The sequence below is a fragment of the Spodoptera frugiperda genome, chromosome 26 (assembly GCF_023101765.2).
Source record: "Spodoptera frugiperda isolate SF20-4 chromosome 26, AGI-APGP_CSIRO_Sfru_2.0, whole genome shotgun sequence".
NCBI classification, from domain to species: domain Eukaryota; kingdom Metazoa; phylum Arthropoda; class Insecta; order Lepidoptera; family Noctuidae; genus Spodoptera; species Spodoptera frugiperda.
The window spans coordinates 13,569,117-13,577,380 of record NC_064237.1 but is presented as its reverse complement, the minus strand read 5'-3'; positions in this window follow the sequence as shown (position 1 = coordinate 13,577,380).

The window sequence follows — 8,264 nt, the reverse complement described above, 5'->3', positions numbered from 1 at the left end:
TATAAACATAGTTTAAAATCTCTTAATCAAATTAGCGACGAGCCCTGTTTCGTCGAACACCTAATGCATGTAGGATGTGTGTGAGGTATATTCATACATACCTGATAGTACATACACATATATGTATGATTACTGCTGTCTGCCATTGGGGTAGGCAGAGACAACACAAGGCAAACGATACGATTCTGGGAAACGTCTTTCGTTTCATCTATGATTATGATAATTATGTAATGAATGATTCATAGATGAATACTCTTCAGGATTAAGGTTCGTATACATATACAACGTGTAACAAAATACCCTTATACATCAAGAAGCACTGAAGAATACAGGTTGAATAGTATCTCTACGCGAAGTTTCAGCTTCAAATACGTTTAAAAAAATTGGTACTAAATACTTGGTGTCGCGTGGTTCTTGATTTTAAATCATACAAACGTATCACAACACTACGGGGTTCACTCACTAATTACGAAATATTTCTTGTAATCTTGCTGACTTCATGCTAGTGAGTATTGATTTAATTTCCAAATGTTCGGTTTCTGGAATTTCATACATACATACATACATACATATCGTCACGCCTTTAATCCTCGAAGGGGTAGGCAGAGGTGCACATTATGGCACGTAATGCCACTGTGTACAACCCACTTTTCACAATTTATGTTGTAAGTCCCATGTAATAGGTGGTGAGCCTATTGCCATATACCGGGCACATTTCCAGACTCCGTGCTACTACTAAGAAATTTTCGAAAAACCGAAAAAAAGCCTAGTAATACTTCGCCCGACCCGGGAATCGAACCCGAGACCCCTTGCCCGGCAGTCGCACTTGCAACCACTCAGCCAACGAGGCAGTCTATGTATACCCTCTGTTTGTTACATCGTGTATATATTTCTTTTGACAAAAATATTAAAGAACTAAGAAGAATAAATGGCGACAATAGCAAGGAAAAGCTTGGAGATGCAATAGAGGGCTGGCAGAGGTCAAGTTGGCAATATCGGAGACTGTTTGTAGGTGGGCGAGCATTTCATTTCGACACTCGGAATGAGCAATATATAAACTGTTCGAGTGTTCGCCGCTCTCTTTGTCAACTCATACATATATCTAGCACACTGACAGTTTGTTTGTTAGTCTTTTACCAGCAGAGTCTTATTTACTGGTGCAGTTTGTAGGAACCGTTGAATTGTTTAATCATTGCAACCGTCAGCAGCATGCATCGGCAGCAGCAAGCAAGAAAACTACCACCGCTGAACAAAGACGATTAGGATGCTTTTCCAGCAGGGATGTGCTATGCTATAATCATGGAAACGGACTCAGCTAAGCTATGTTATGGATGGATGTTTTCTATATCTAGAGATGCGTGCTATAGATGCGTGCTATAAGTGTGTGCTATGGATGGCTTTCCTAATATCGATACATCGATACATAACTAGAAAATATGTCTAGTAATTTTTTGCCCGATCCAGGAATCGAACCCAAGACCCCTTGCCCGGCAGCCATACTTGCGACCACTCGACTAACGAGGCAGTCAGTCAGGCAGTTATTTTTGTATCATAAGGTCAAAAACCCGTGTAATCCATTACAATCCTTTCATCTAAGTCGGGTCTAATATAGATCTTACTTCGAAACTTTTTTCCAAACCCATTATTAATTCTTCAGGATGTTTCAGTCTACAATTTTTCACTATTGAATTTTTAACGACAGAGCCTTCGGAAGGCTTTTAGGGACAAAGGCTGAAAGAGTGTTTTTTCTTGTTGAAGTAGGAAGCTTGTCAAGAATTCTATTAAGGTAATGCTCGTACAGTGTGGAGGCTGTAACGTGAGCTGAAACAATCACTTCAGGTCATCATTTTTACCACGTAGCGCTGAAATTTCAGCTAAGTTTTTTTTCTTGTACGAAAATAACTTTTTAAGGTTATTTCCTTAGGGTTCGTTTTAGTTTTTCAAGTTAATTTATTTAATAATATTACTTTCATTTTTATTCATGCTTTTGAGTCGAGAGAATAGCAATATTTTTAACTGACGAGAAATCAGAAATTTTAATTGTCTGCTTTCTTACAATCTGCAGCGATCATCAAAGAGGTTAGTATTGCAAATATCATGGTTTTCTATGTTCCCAGCTTGTAGAAGTTCTAAATCTATATTATCTGTACTAATATATAAAGCTGAATGGTTTGTTTGAACGCGCTAACCTCCGGAGCTACTGGTCCAATTTGAAAAAATATTTTTGTGTTGCATAGTCCATTTATCGAGAAAGGTATAAAACATCACGTTACGATCAAAAGTAGCCAAGCAGAGCGAGTAAAACCGCGCAGAAGTAGCTAAGTATCCATCCACGCACATAACTGAACATTAAGTTGGTATTCAGTGCCAACAAACTTGACAAGTAGTAGACTAGACCTAACCCAAACACAGACCTAAAACTTGCAACATAATGTGAATATAATCACAAATGTGTGTTCGATAGCCACAGTACATCGTTATGTACTTTGTATGCATACACCAGCAGGTCAAGCTACACCAGCATTAAGAAAAAAACATTGGATTTTGAACTTTATTATTTTTGGCCTAAAGTCGAAAATCCAACATTGACAAATAGGTGTATGTTGATGTGCTGGTCACGATACATAGGGTACTATTCAAACAGCTATAACTCGATGGACGCGACCCTTGTGATCAAATATACTCAGCGCTAAGCGAAATTTAAACAAATTAGAAGCCTGCTTTACTTACATGATTAATTTGTAAATGTGTCACGCAACACCCCGTTAGCAAAAAGGTTATTTTTTCAAGGGATTAAAGGGTAAATATTCGTGTTTTACCCTTACCTTCCATGGCATGGGTAATGTTTAATTCTAACTAACATTTAGTGGTCATTGATTCGTTTAACCCTTTTCCATCTAGATTGTCGTAATGTCTGGCTTTTTTGGTTTGAGGTCTGAGGTTGTTTTTGCTTTTGTAAGTAATGTGCTGTGTTTACATGCCCGTCTCGTTTGGGTCTGGTGAGGTCCATCAGGTTTTAGTAAATATCGTTTCTGATGTGTTTTTAAATAATTAATTTATTATGTTTTCTCTCGAAAAATTGGGTAGAATCGCTTGATAAATATTCCTTTAGGCGTTCGTTTCAGATTCAAGTAATAGAAGCGGAGATAAGTATACAAATAATAATTAAATTAGATGTTTCATGCGTCATTATTTTTGTCCTATTTCTTAATGAACCGAAAAGTACTTACATCGAATCTAGAATTTTGCCTATTTTTTAAAATAGTGACTGTACAGTTGGCGCAGTGCCTGGGCAACTGGCTGCCGTGCAATGTGTCGCGGGTTCGATTCCCGCACGGAACAACTCTATGTATGATCCACAGATTGTTGTTCCGGGTCTGGGTGTCAAGTGTATGTGAAATTGTATGTTTGTAAACGCACCCACGATACAGGAGGAGATCCTAATGTGGGACAATAAAAAAAAATCTACGAAAACATTGAGCAAGTAAAATGCAATACTTTAATCAACCAATTATAATATTGTGAAAATAAAAAAACAAAATCTCAATTCATCTTCTACAAACACGAACACCGTTTTATAAAAATACTCAACAACTTTTAAGTATCTAATAAATAACAAAATTATATTTTTTACGAAATTTGCAAAGCACTCCAGGCATTGTTTGTCACGCCTCTAATCAACGCGGAAATTGTGATAATGAGGGAAAAAGAGGAAATTATTAGAATATTAAATTTGCAATAATTATCACAAGGGCGTGTAATGAAATCATCCCCTGCTGCTCATTAGCAGCTGTTTACCTTACTAAGTGGGGTAACAATACATTGATTTTGAAGTTAAAACTGGTATTTTTTATGCGTCGATAAACGAGCATACGGATCTTCGGATGGTAAGCAATTGTCGCCGATCATAGGCATCCGAAAAACCTGTTAAAAATGCGTAGCCTGCCTTTTGGAGTGTTAGGAATTTGAGGGTTGTTGGGAATTTGGGAATTGGGGAGATCGGGTAATTGGGCCTCCGATAGCCGCATTCACACGATAAAACATAAAGCAAGCGTTGCTTCATGCTGGTTTTCTGTGAGACCGTGGTATCTTGGTGGTCGAACCAGCATGACTCTTCCACACTTAATGTATAAAATTGGCGCATTAAATTTTTTGTAACGTGAGGAAGTCCTTTAGATTTACGTGGGAGAGTTATACTTCGGCACGAATGGGTCAGGATACCACAGACGGTCTATAAAACCGACGCGAAACAACGTATACGTTGTGTTTTGCCGTATGCGTGACCAAACTGAAGACCCAATTCACTCAACAAACTTTTTCCGCAACGCACTTCTAACTCCTCTGATTTCGTCATGGGTGGTGATTGATTAACGTCAAGGGATTAATTTGCACGCCTCTCCTATCAAAAAAATATATGTACTTAGTATGATTAAAACCGCCAGTGAAAAAATCAAATACAAATCGTCTTATTACTACAATATACCACCAATAATTAACAGATTGGAATCAAAATCACTTACTAAGGGCAAAACAATTAGCTGATAGCAATTAAACTTACATATTCGTACATAATGACTATATATTATTATTATATAAATACGAAAATGGTTCGGAAGCACGCGGATAATTGTCTGTATTCTTATCAAGTTCAATGAGTTTGGCCAAGTTCGTGGTAACTTAGATTGAACTCGTATAAGCTTTGTTATCTATTTATTATGGAGTTATGTTCACATATGTATGTATGTATGTATGTATGTATGTATGTATGTATGTGGGGGGATCGTTAACCCAAATTGAGGTACGTATATAAATGATATAATCACAAAACTTAACATATTAGAGCTCGTTTTAAAATTGCTTCGTTGGTTATGTGGATGAAAGGTTCGACTTTTAATCTCTGGGGTTCGACTCGACTACGAAACCGACTGGGGTTGGAGACTGAGTACCGAACTCAAAACTTCATGTTCAGCAACCATATTAATCACCATAGAACTTGAGACTAGCTGCCAGACCTGAGTGACCCATTTATTTCTTTCATATTACCCCGTATCCTATATTATAAAAGAAAATGATAATATAGCTAAATTATTACCAAACATTATCCAAAGTTTAGGAGTAAATACGTCATTTTTCCGTATAAAACGTGAATAGAAATGACGTCACGCGATATTTCAATTCAATATTACATCGAAATTATTTGTTTCTGTAAGAAAATATAATATTAATGTAATGTTTTAAAATAATCTACGAGACGGACATAAAAATAAAAATTACTTATTGTAATAAAAAAGGATCAATCTGCAGGTTCAATATATATTTTGTAAAACTGAGATAAAACAAAAACATGTAGTTAAGTAGAAAACAAGAATACGACCACAAGTGTTGTTTTTGTGTCAGCAATGATTATGGTAAATAACAATTTCCATGACAACTTGAGGACCCATCCCTCGCCCCATAAACCCTCGGTGATTATATTATACCTTCATGGGAAAAGGTACTTTGCAAATATACATGGGGTGGCAATTTAGGTTAACAAAACATCAAAAACGACCGGAGTGATACCACGGTCTCACAGAAAACCAACGTGAAACAACGCTTGCGTTGTGTTTACCAATTGCCACTACTCCCAATACCTAATTCCCCACAACCCTTAAATTCTAACACCCAAAAGGCTGGCAACGAACTTGTAATGCCCCTGGTGTTTCAATTATCCATGGTCGGCGGCGATTGCTTAACATCAGGTAATGAATGAAAAATAAAAACAGATCTTCAAAACATTGAGTTCTGGTGAGGAAACAATCAAAAGAAAAACTTGATTGTATTCGGTTTGTCATGTGCACATTGTTTTTTCTCTTTAAACTAAAGAAACAACACACACAAATTTAAAAAAGATTCAATATACATGTACAGCACAACCGAAACTTTAGAAGACCTATTAATCAAAATCGCGACAGACCGTTGTAGAAGTTGAAGTACAATTTATTACAGTTTACAAATAGGGCCAGGTTGGAATTGAATTACAAATTGAAACTAAGACTCAGGTTGGAATTCCCACTAAGTTCAGAACTGACTTGGAACTAGTTTCCATGTTGACCAAGGCGTCGGTATACTACGCAGGCTGTGTATACTGGTACACATTCAGATGAGGGTGCATAACGAGGTCTTTCCTTTCCGCCGACTTGGAGGCGAGACAATCCAACATGGCCGCCGGATGTAGCCTCTCCTGGACCCTTCATTTCCGGTCCGTCTGCCGGAGAGCATTCAGTATCAAGCTCGTTTAATTTGTTACATTCAGCGTACAATGCCAACTTCGTGTAAGGGATTTTACATATTTTTTTTGTTGTTGGTGCAAATTTTCTAGTGGTCGGATGGTGGTAAGTGTGTGCCTTAGGCAAGGTCTTGAGTTCGGTGAGTGACCCACATTGCTAACGCTTTAGTTTTCTGATCTTTTGGTAGGTTTCCTTTTAGTTGTTCATCAGTCTCCGCATTAACAGTAAGTTGTTATTGTCATGTAATTACAAAATTACTTCAAGCTTTTTCAACCAGGAAGATTAAACTAAACTTGAAAATATTATACTAATTTTATAATGTAAAATTCAGTTTGTTTGGATGTTTGTACGTTAATCACGTTGAAACTACTGAACCATTTTTATGAAATTGGATGTGCAGGCAGAGTATTAGCTGACTTGGGTGATTTATGATTACTTTTTATTCCATGTAAACACGAGCTACGCCGTTGGAAGAAACTAGTAATCTCAATAAATCTAGTGTCCGAATTCACGCCCTAGGTTTTTCAGAAATCGTAAGATGTCCGTCAATGCCGTAGGGATCTATGTCCGTGTCACATCTGCGGCAAAAAACCAATAAATGTTCTCAAGTTTTTGAGAATTGGTCAGCAAGCCCACTGGGATTTAGTTCCAGATTGTTTTTAAACGTCTCTCGCCTATCACTAGAATTTTTTCCTGGGTACGTTTACAAACAATTTTTTTGCGAGCTACGAGTTTTTTTATGGAATAGGTGGTAAACGAGCTAACGAGTCACCTGATGGTAAGCGATCAGCGCCGCCCATGGACACCCGCAACACCAGAGGAGTCACAGGTGCGAGTTGTCGACGAGTGGGCCACCTGGATGGCTCTAATGAGCTATGACCTCTAGACGTTTATATTGTATAAAGTCGTTCATTAAAGTAATTCAACGTAACACATTAGCTTGATGAGTTAATGTCTGTACACAAAGCTTCATAATATTCTGAAATACAGCTGAAAAACGGCTCGCGGAGTTTTCGAACGTGTCGTGTGAAATATTCAGCGAGATAAGCCAGGCGGCTCGTGTGAAACGACACAAGTTTTCAGGTAATTACATGGAGGTGCGGGTGTAAGCAGACTTGTAACAATTAACGTCACATTGGAGTTGGTGACTTGTGTGGTGAAATTAGAAGGAAACATGAATATTTTTAAGTACCTAGTTATTAAATTCAGACTCAATGTACGTATTGGTTTATTTAAGCATTGAAAACTAACTATCTAACATTCATCAGCATAACAGCTAGTACTTTTTTTTTGAAAGGTATAATCATCCAATGACTTCTCCCACCCTGGGCGAGGCGAGAGGGAGTGTTAGACTCTTACTGACTAAAAACCACCCCGTTCCTACTCCTGCTTGTCAAGCCGGAGCCCCGGTAAACCTGCTAGATAGTCCGCAGCTCAGGATCAGGCATCAGCCCTATCAGCTAGTACTAGTAAAACATTCACTGCTGAATATAGGCTTGCCCCAATGACTTCCAGGTTGGCCGGATATAACGACCTGTATCCAACGGTCGCTCTATTACGATAGATGGGTGTCTATCAGGACGTTGTTTATTTATTGACCAAGTTTTTCATATAAATTTATGTATTAATTATGTGTGTTCATCATACATTTGAAACATTTTCTAACAATCACAATAAAACCCAACGATCCCTGAAACTTGGAATAAAACAAGCACATTCACAAACCCTTTCATAATCAAATCTTTGACTTGACGGAGCAACTGAGCGATACTAACAGAAAGCAAACACCCTCGAAAATGATTTAAATTTAAAAATGTTGCGGTTCCATTATATTCAAATTCGTGGCACAATTTACATAAAATGAATCCTAATTTCAGCAGCACATAAATTAGTCCGAAACGTCACAATTTGAATCTACTTTTGTAGTACCTACTTCATCTTGTGGGATGAGTGTTAGTGGTTCTACTGATTAAAGAATTGTGGGTTCGAAAAGAT